The sequence below is a fragment of the Nicotiana tomentosiformis genome, chromosome 11, assembly GCF_000390325.3.
Source record: "Nicotiana tomentosiformis chromosome 11, ASM39032v3, whole genome shotgun sequence".
NCBI classification, from domain to species: domain Eukaryota; kingdom Viridiplantae; phylum Streptophyta; class Magnoliopsida; order Solanales; family Solanaceae; genus Nicotiana; species Nicotiana tomentosiformis.
Genome location: NC_090822.1, coordinates 42,149,271 through 42,156,673, shown reverse-complemented (window position 1 = coordinate 42,156,673; position 7,403 = coordinate 42,149,271). Strand labels below are relative to the sequence as shown.

The window sequence follows — 7,403 nt, the reverse complement described above, 5'->3', positions numbered from 1 at the left end:
TCAATTTCAAAGGTTAGGCGCAATAGCCGCTCGTGCAGAAGGAGATGTTTGGGAGAAAAGCCCCGTCTCATGGTGCTTTTGTTAGGAGTTCCCCATCTCCGGTATATTTTACTGTGGCAACCCTGATGGAAAAGATTGTTGGCCCCCTCTCTGCTGGTTCTCTCAGACTAGCATCAACTGATGTTAAGGTTATCCCAATAGTCAGGTTTCATTACTTCTGAAATCCATTAGTTAGACTTCACACACTATATAAACAAATAGTTGAAGCGTGCGATAGAAAGCGGAAAAACGAATTGATTGACTATTGAGTGCAAGCCCGTAAATAGACGACTATGGGTAGTTCAGGTGCGCTTAAAGTCAACTACAACTAGAAGGCATGCCGATCTTGCCACCAACAAACCTTTGACTTTGACTGTGAAAAGCGGAAAATAGGCACACAGTAGTTTAGAGTAGAAGGAGTGAAAGCCACTTGACTGTAAGGAGAGGAGCTCTAAGTTGGAATTCAATAGTCTAAGAAATGGTCATCTGTGCGTAACAGCTACTGGTGTCATCACCCTGCAAAGAGGTGGAACCAACCAAGACTGAACACTAGCCCCATTTTGTAGACGGGTTGGGACCGGCCTTCTATCCCGGTGAACAATGTTCCACTGATTAGGCGGGGACAGGATTCGAACCTGCAATCTTCAGGTCATGAGCCTGATGAGTTGACCAATTCCTCTACCCCGCTTCTTCCCCTTCTCTTTCGAACTCCGAAAACCAAGGTTCGACTTGCATGTGTTAAGCATATAGTTTGAGTAGCATGGATGGAGCTTCTTAGCGCTTAGGCCACTACCTAAAAGTAAGCTTTTCGCTCTTTTCCTCTTACATAACTTAGATGGAGGAGACAATAAGCAAGACTTTCTACGCAACGATTTCTTCTTCTCTTATGATTTATCAAGTTACAGGGGGGAGACCAAAAAAAAGGGGAGTAGATTGGCTGGTTTTTCTAGTCAAGTATAGTTGATAATCCCATTTTCTAATATGAATTTGAATAGATTCTCTTTATTATTATAAATATAACTTTTTTATCTTCCACCTTATCTCCACAGCTTTGGGCGACCCTTCCCCTTCCTCTTTTTTTTCGTTTCAATCATGGACCTTAACTTACCGAACTGGCTTAGTAAAGTAGAAATCATTAGCTGTCAACTGTTCATAGTCAGTAGTGGAAGAGGGCGTAGCTTTGATTGCTCAAGTTGCCCTCTCATGGTTGAATGTGAAAAAGAATTGCTTTTATTTAGCAACAGTCTTATAAGGATGATGCTTCTCCTGTGTCTTATTAATAATTAATAAGGAAGACCGAGCTAAAGGTAACTACTTTTTGCTTACCCGATGAAAGGCATAGTATGTAAAAAGGCTATTGGTTGCTTTACTTCCTTACCTCGAGTATGTTGAAAAAGCTGCTAAGAAGAAAAGTTTTCTTTTCTCTTGCGACCTTCCACGCAAGAAGAGTTGAAGGGATCGATCCCAATAGCCATTCACGAGGGGAAAGACCCATTCTTTATAGCCGTTACGAAAGCTCCCGAAGAGAAAGAGGTCTGTTTTGCTTGACTGCGTGAACCAGGTCCAGGTCATGCATTTGGTATTCCCGCTGTTGACGTCCTATCGAGTTAGCTAGTTAAGGGTGAAAGGGATTTAGGAATGAATAGCAGGCAAAGTCCTTGCTAGGAATTCCGGGTAACTTTCTGTATTCCTTAAGGTTACAGGTGAAGCTGACTTCCTGCGGTAGCCCCTTGGACCCTAGCCTCTTAAGGGTTGGGTTCTAGTGGCGGGCTCTTGGGTCGTCCGGAACCATATCTGGTAAAAGTGGTGGTCTGGTTGTCCCCACACCCCCTTATCATGCGTGTCTGTGGGATCAGCTTATGCTAGCATTTTGGCGCTCACTTATATGGTTCTCAGTCCTCTTTCGCCGAGACACCCTTTAAAAAGATTTTTTCCCGCATCGGAACAAGACCCACTATACTAGATTTAGCCAATTCGGGTGCGGATGGGGATTCCCCAATAGATTCTATAGATTCGAATTTGGATACCCCTGTGCATAAACATATGGATAGGGATGCCGATTCAGATACGGCTAGAAAGGCTCGTTTGAGTGATTCATAAACCCTCGTTGGGATAAACAAGAAAGGGTTTCATCCTCTACTTATGGGAATGCTACTTTGAGAAATGCTGCTTCAGGATAAACTAGATATGTTGCGAGAGAAATTGGATATTTTCCTATAGCTTGGACCCTTTGACTCGAGAACTCAAAGGGGGAAAAGAATTCTTTAACATAGTCACAAGAAGGTGGTCTACGACCATTAGATCCCTAGAAAGAGGAGCAACTAAGAAGAGAGGGGTATAAAAGAATGAAAGGAATGTCTTCGATCTGGCTCTTGTTCACTGTAGGTTTCTAGCACGCTAGGCTAGCTAAGAAAGGTATTCTATCTTTCTGTTTTTGTTGTTAGGCTCGATAGAATTGTTTAGAATCCTCTCCTAGCTTCCTCTTTCCATAGATATGCAGACTATAAAAAGTCGATCAGAGAGCAAGGTTGTTCTAAGATATAGAAGTAGTTAAGGGCTTGACTAAGTACTAGATATGGGATTGAGGGGCGCAGGAGTAGGGTTTACGAAAAGAAGGCTCCGGGTTGTACTCTAGAGGTAATGCTATACTCCATTCTTCCTCCCGGCTTCCTTTCTATTCTCACTCTCATCTGACTGATGAATGCAATTGGAGTAGAATCGCTTTCCCTTACTAGGTTTAGGAATTCGTAATTCTTCAAGAAGACGAGATTAACCCGGATCAAATTAAAAGATAGACCGTCCACCCAGTGCCACTATCCACTTCTACTAAGGTTGATCTTAATAAGAGCAAGAGACTTGGAGGCAACAACCAGAATGAAATATTATTTAATCGTGAAAATGCCATATCAGGCGCACCTATCAGAATCGAAATAGACCAATTAAGAGATCCACCTATCATCGCCGACATAACCATAAAAAAGATCATTAAAAAAGCGTGAGCCGTTAATAAAACATTATAAAGTTGATGATTCCCACCAAGAATTTGATCGCCGGGTCATGCTAATTCCATACGAATCAGTACTGAGAAGCATGTGCCCATCACTCCAGCAATGGCACCGAAGATGAAATAAAGAGTTCCTATATCCTTGTGGTTAGTGGAGAACAGCCATCAGACTGGATATGTAGTAAAATTTAGATTATTTCGTTTCCTTCCTTATCAGAGAGGGCCCCGCGGGGCTTATTTATTGAAAAAGGGGGAGTGGGGGGGGGGTGGAGGAAGAATGGAAAGCCCTCACTTTATTGATGGCACATTTTGATCCCCTTTTCCTCTCATCCTCCCCCGGTTCTGGTTCAGGAAAGGGTCAATGCAAGGATCTTATTTCGAAGCAATCTCTAGAGTTTTCCCTTATCCGAACGGGTCTTGCAAGAAAATAGAATTTCATATTGAGCTCCAAATATACGCTATTGGGATGGGATGGCTCCTACTAGCTCTCCCCCCCTAAGAACCGCATGTGCGAGTTCCCCCGCATACAGCTCAAGTGGCGAAGGCCCTTTCCTTCCCGCTTGGTAAGTGCTTCGCTGTAGCCAAGCTTACTGCTAGCCTATCGGCTAGAGCCAAGCTTCGACCGCGACTGCTCGTCGCTTCTGGCTGCCTTATTCCGTCACCCGAGATCCAAGTCAGCACCGGCAAAGATCTCTTGATTCCTCGCGGCCGGGCCGGCTTGGAAGCAAGCTACCTCTTGCCTATCTTACCTCCTTCCTTCAGCTGGGTGAGCCTTCACTTTTTGGATCGTCTTCTTCCCAATGCGGCACCCCCTATTTTTTTGTTCCCATTGGGTTTACCTTGTTCATAGGTCGACCCCATGGCAGTAAGAAAAGGCTATCTTGTGCTATACTCCGGTGATCTCTTTCCTACCGAGACACGTAAACTCCCATTGTGTCCCAGATCACATTCCGTGAATCGAAAGGGGAAGCCTACTCATCTATCAGCTCCTCTCGTAGTTCGATGCAGTTTTACGAAGCGTCTAAGCACAGTTCACTCGCGTTGATCAATCAAGAGGTTTGCCGCCACTCCTTAATAAGGTTATCTATTGTATCACTTCTTGCATTCTGTCCCATGCTTCATACCTCCTCTTTCTTCTTAAGGTAAGATAAAGGGCCAGGCATGGTGGGGTAGGAGCATCCAGTCAACAATCTTTTTGGCTTGACCAAGAAGTCTTATGTACTCCGAGTCGCACGGCGTTTTAACCGAAAGAAATTCTTGCGCAATTCATGCCTTTCTATTTTTATGACCAGAAATTATTTCTCTATTTTCATATAAAATTGTTCTCTGGACTTTTTATCAATATGAGGTGATCGTAACACAGTATATAAGACTCGTGATTCAGGCAATCCAATCTTCTGTGTGTAAGGCGGAAGCCCCCAAAAATGGTTTTCAAAAAATGGGTGATCAAAAGATCGAATTACTATGCCTATCTTGGTGGTCGTTACATTTGGTGGTCTTTCTTTTTGGTCCTCTACTTGTTCTATTGATCAGAAGCTTCCAGCAGCACCACGCCGGTTTAGAATTCGATTCTAAGGGCTAAGGCCCCCTTTGATTTCGTTCAGTTCCCACCACCAGTTCTAAAATACTGGATCCATTCAGTATAGAGAGGGCTATTTCATCCTAGCTTTCCAATTTATCTGTCCTAACAGCGTTCGAAGCCTAACATCCTTGCAAGCTTTGGATTCTTCTCTATCTCTGACCGGGAAAGAGGTTACCAAGCAAGTGAAACTGAAGTGAAACTGTACTCGCCTCTTCTCCTTCTTGTCCTCTTGTACTTCCGTTCTTCTTATTCTCGTATCCGAAATCGGAAAAAGCTCTTCTTTAGCAGCGTCACTTTGTTAGCTTTTTGTTAGCAGTACGAGTTTGTAGTCTTTATTGACCTGGAACACAAGCTTTACCAGCTAAGCCAACTCGATCTGACCTTCAAAACTCTCTTCTCACACTCCTCGTTCGTTGTTCCAGGCGTATGATTCTCTTCTCAAAGTAATAGAGAGAGTCTTTTTCTAGTTAGACTTCTATCAATGGAATGAAAGAACAATCCCTTCCTATTTCTTTGTTTGTCCTGTCAGATAGAAAGAAAATTAGACCCCAAAGAGCCCTTCTTTACTTTACTACTTTAGGGGGTGGGGGTGAAGGAGGGGTTTACATAGAACCGAGGCAAAGTGGTTTATGATTGAATCTCAGAGGCATTCTTATCATTTGGTAGATCCAAGTCCATGGCCTATTTCGGGTTCACTCGGAGCTTTGGCAACAACTGTAGGAGGTGTGATGTACATGCACTCATTTCAAGGGGGTGCAACACTTCTCAGTTTGGGCCTCATATTTATCCTATATACCATGTTCATATGGTGGTGCGATGTTCTACGTGAATCCACGTTTGAAGGACATCATACCAAAGTCGTACAATTAGGACCTCGATATGGTTTTATTCTGTTTATCGTATCAGAGGTTATGTTCTCTTTTGCTCTTTTTCGGGCTTCTTCTCATTCTTCTTTGGCACCTACGGTAGAGATCGGAGGTATTTGGCCCCCAAAAGCGATTGCAGTTTTAGATCCTTGGAAAATCCCTTTTCTTAATACTCTTATTCTGCTTTCATCCGGAGTTGCCGTAACTTGGGCTCATCATGTTATACTCGCGGGGAAGGAAAAACGAGCAGTTTACGCTTTAGTAGCTACCGTTTCACTGGCTTTAGTATTCACAGGCTTTCAAGAAATGTAATATTATCAAGCACCCTTCACTATTTCGGATAGTATTTATGGTTCTACCTTTTTCTTAGCAACTGGCTTTCATGGTTTTCATGTGATTATAGGTACAATTTTCTCGATCATATGTGGTATTTGCCAATATTTTGGTCATCTTACCAAGAAGCATCACGTTGGCTTTGAAGCAGCAGCATGTTACTGGTATTTTGTAGACGTGGTTCGGTTATTCCTATTTGTCTCTATCTATTGATGGGGAGGCATATGAAGGAAGGAATCAGTGGATTGAGGAATGAAAGCTCGAAGACAAAGAGAACCAGGCTTTTCCAAAGAATTACTGCAGCTTTCCCACTCCCTTTGATTATCATATACAAAAAGGTCTCTTCCAATTTCCTACCAAATCTCTCTCTATTCTAGCACATAAATGAAGGGATCGAAGAGATTATGGCAGATCATGTTCACCAAGAAATGACCCGAAATTGGATCTTGGTCTATTTGAGATTGTTCCTTTTAATCGTAATCAAAGATGTTTTCTTGTCTCTCGTTTCTTTTCTGAAAAGAAAGAACCTAATGGATCGAACTTGAACTCCGGGTGACTGGATCGCCCCAGCGGGGTCACTCTGACGCAGAGGGCCCTGAGAAGCGTAGTACTTCCGTAGCTGATCTTATTGTAGGTGATGGGGTATAGCGTACTCTGGTCCCCCTTGGCAATAGTTTTGTTTCTGATGTCTGCCTTGATGAGTGGGAGAGGTAGCCAAATTAGGATATCACTACGGACAAGGGCTGCGCAGGAAATAGCGAGCATACTAACTGCACTACCATGAATATCCTTCGTCCCTTATCTCCTCGTCTTCGAGGAAGGGTCTTTTCCCTTCTCATTTTTTTGGTGTTCTTGGCTTCACTTCTCTATTACTACAATATTTTGGTCTAAATTTTGATATCTTATTGGGGCGCTTATACCAACGAATTCTTGTTCACTTGGTTGTTAGTCGGTTCGGGTGATATTCCGGAGGTTTCCTACTTGCCATGGTTTTTGTGGGTCTTGACAATGTCATCCACATAGACTAACAGATAAGCAAGGACTCCATGAGAGATATAAATGAAGAGAGACACATCTGTTTTAGAGGGAGAGAAGCCAATGAATATGAGAAATTGTTGAAGCTTGGTGTACCACGCCCTTGGAGCTTGTTTAAGCCCATATAGTGACTTGTGAAGCTTACAAACATAGTGAGGGAGTTAAGGATGAGAAAATCCTGGAGGTTGTGCCATGAACACTTCCTCTTGAAGATCACCATGTAAGAAGGCATTTTGTACATCCAATTGCCTTAATGGCCAGCTGCTAGACACAGCTAAGGAAAGGATAACTCTAATCATTATATGCTTCACAACTAGACTGAATGTGTCATAAAAATCATGTCCTTCAACTTGGTGAAATCCCTTTGCAACCAAACGAGCCTTGTAGCGTTGGACATCCCCAGATGAATCTCTATTAATGTGAAAGACCCACTTGCATCCTAAAATGTTCATTGAGGGTGTAGAAGGAACCAAGGACCAAGTTTTATTATTGAACACGGTTGTCATCTCATCAGCCATAGCTTCTTGCCACTCCTTGAATTTTT

At 43.0% G+C, this 7,403-nt stretch overlaps 1 non-coding gene across 1 annotated transcript; it reads right to left on the bottom strand.

The window, feature by feature from the left end:
- Positions 1-653: 653 nt before the first annotated feature.
- TRNAM-CAU (transfer RNA methionine (anticodon CAU)) lies at positions 654-727 on the bottom strand. Its single transcript has one exon. It is a non-coding gene; the product is annotated as a tRNA-Met (tRNA).
- Between the last annotated feature and the right edge of the window lie 6,676 nt (positions 728-7,403).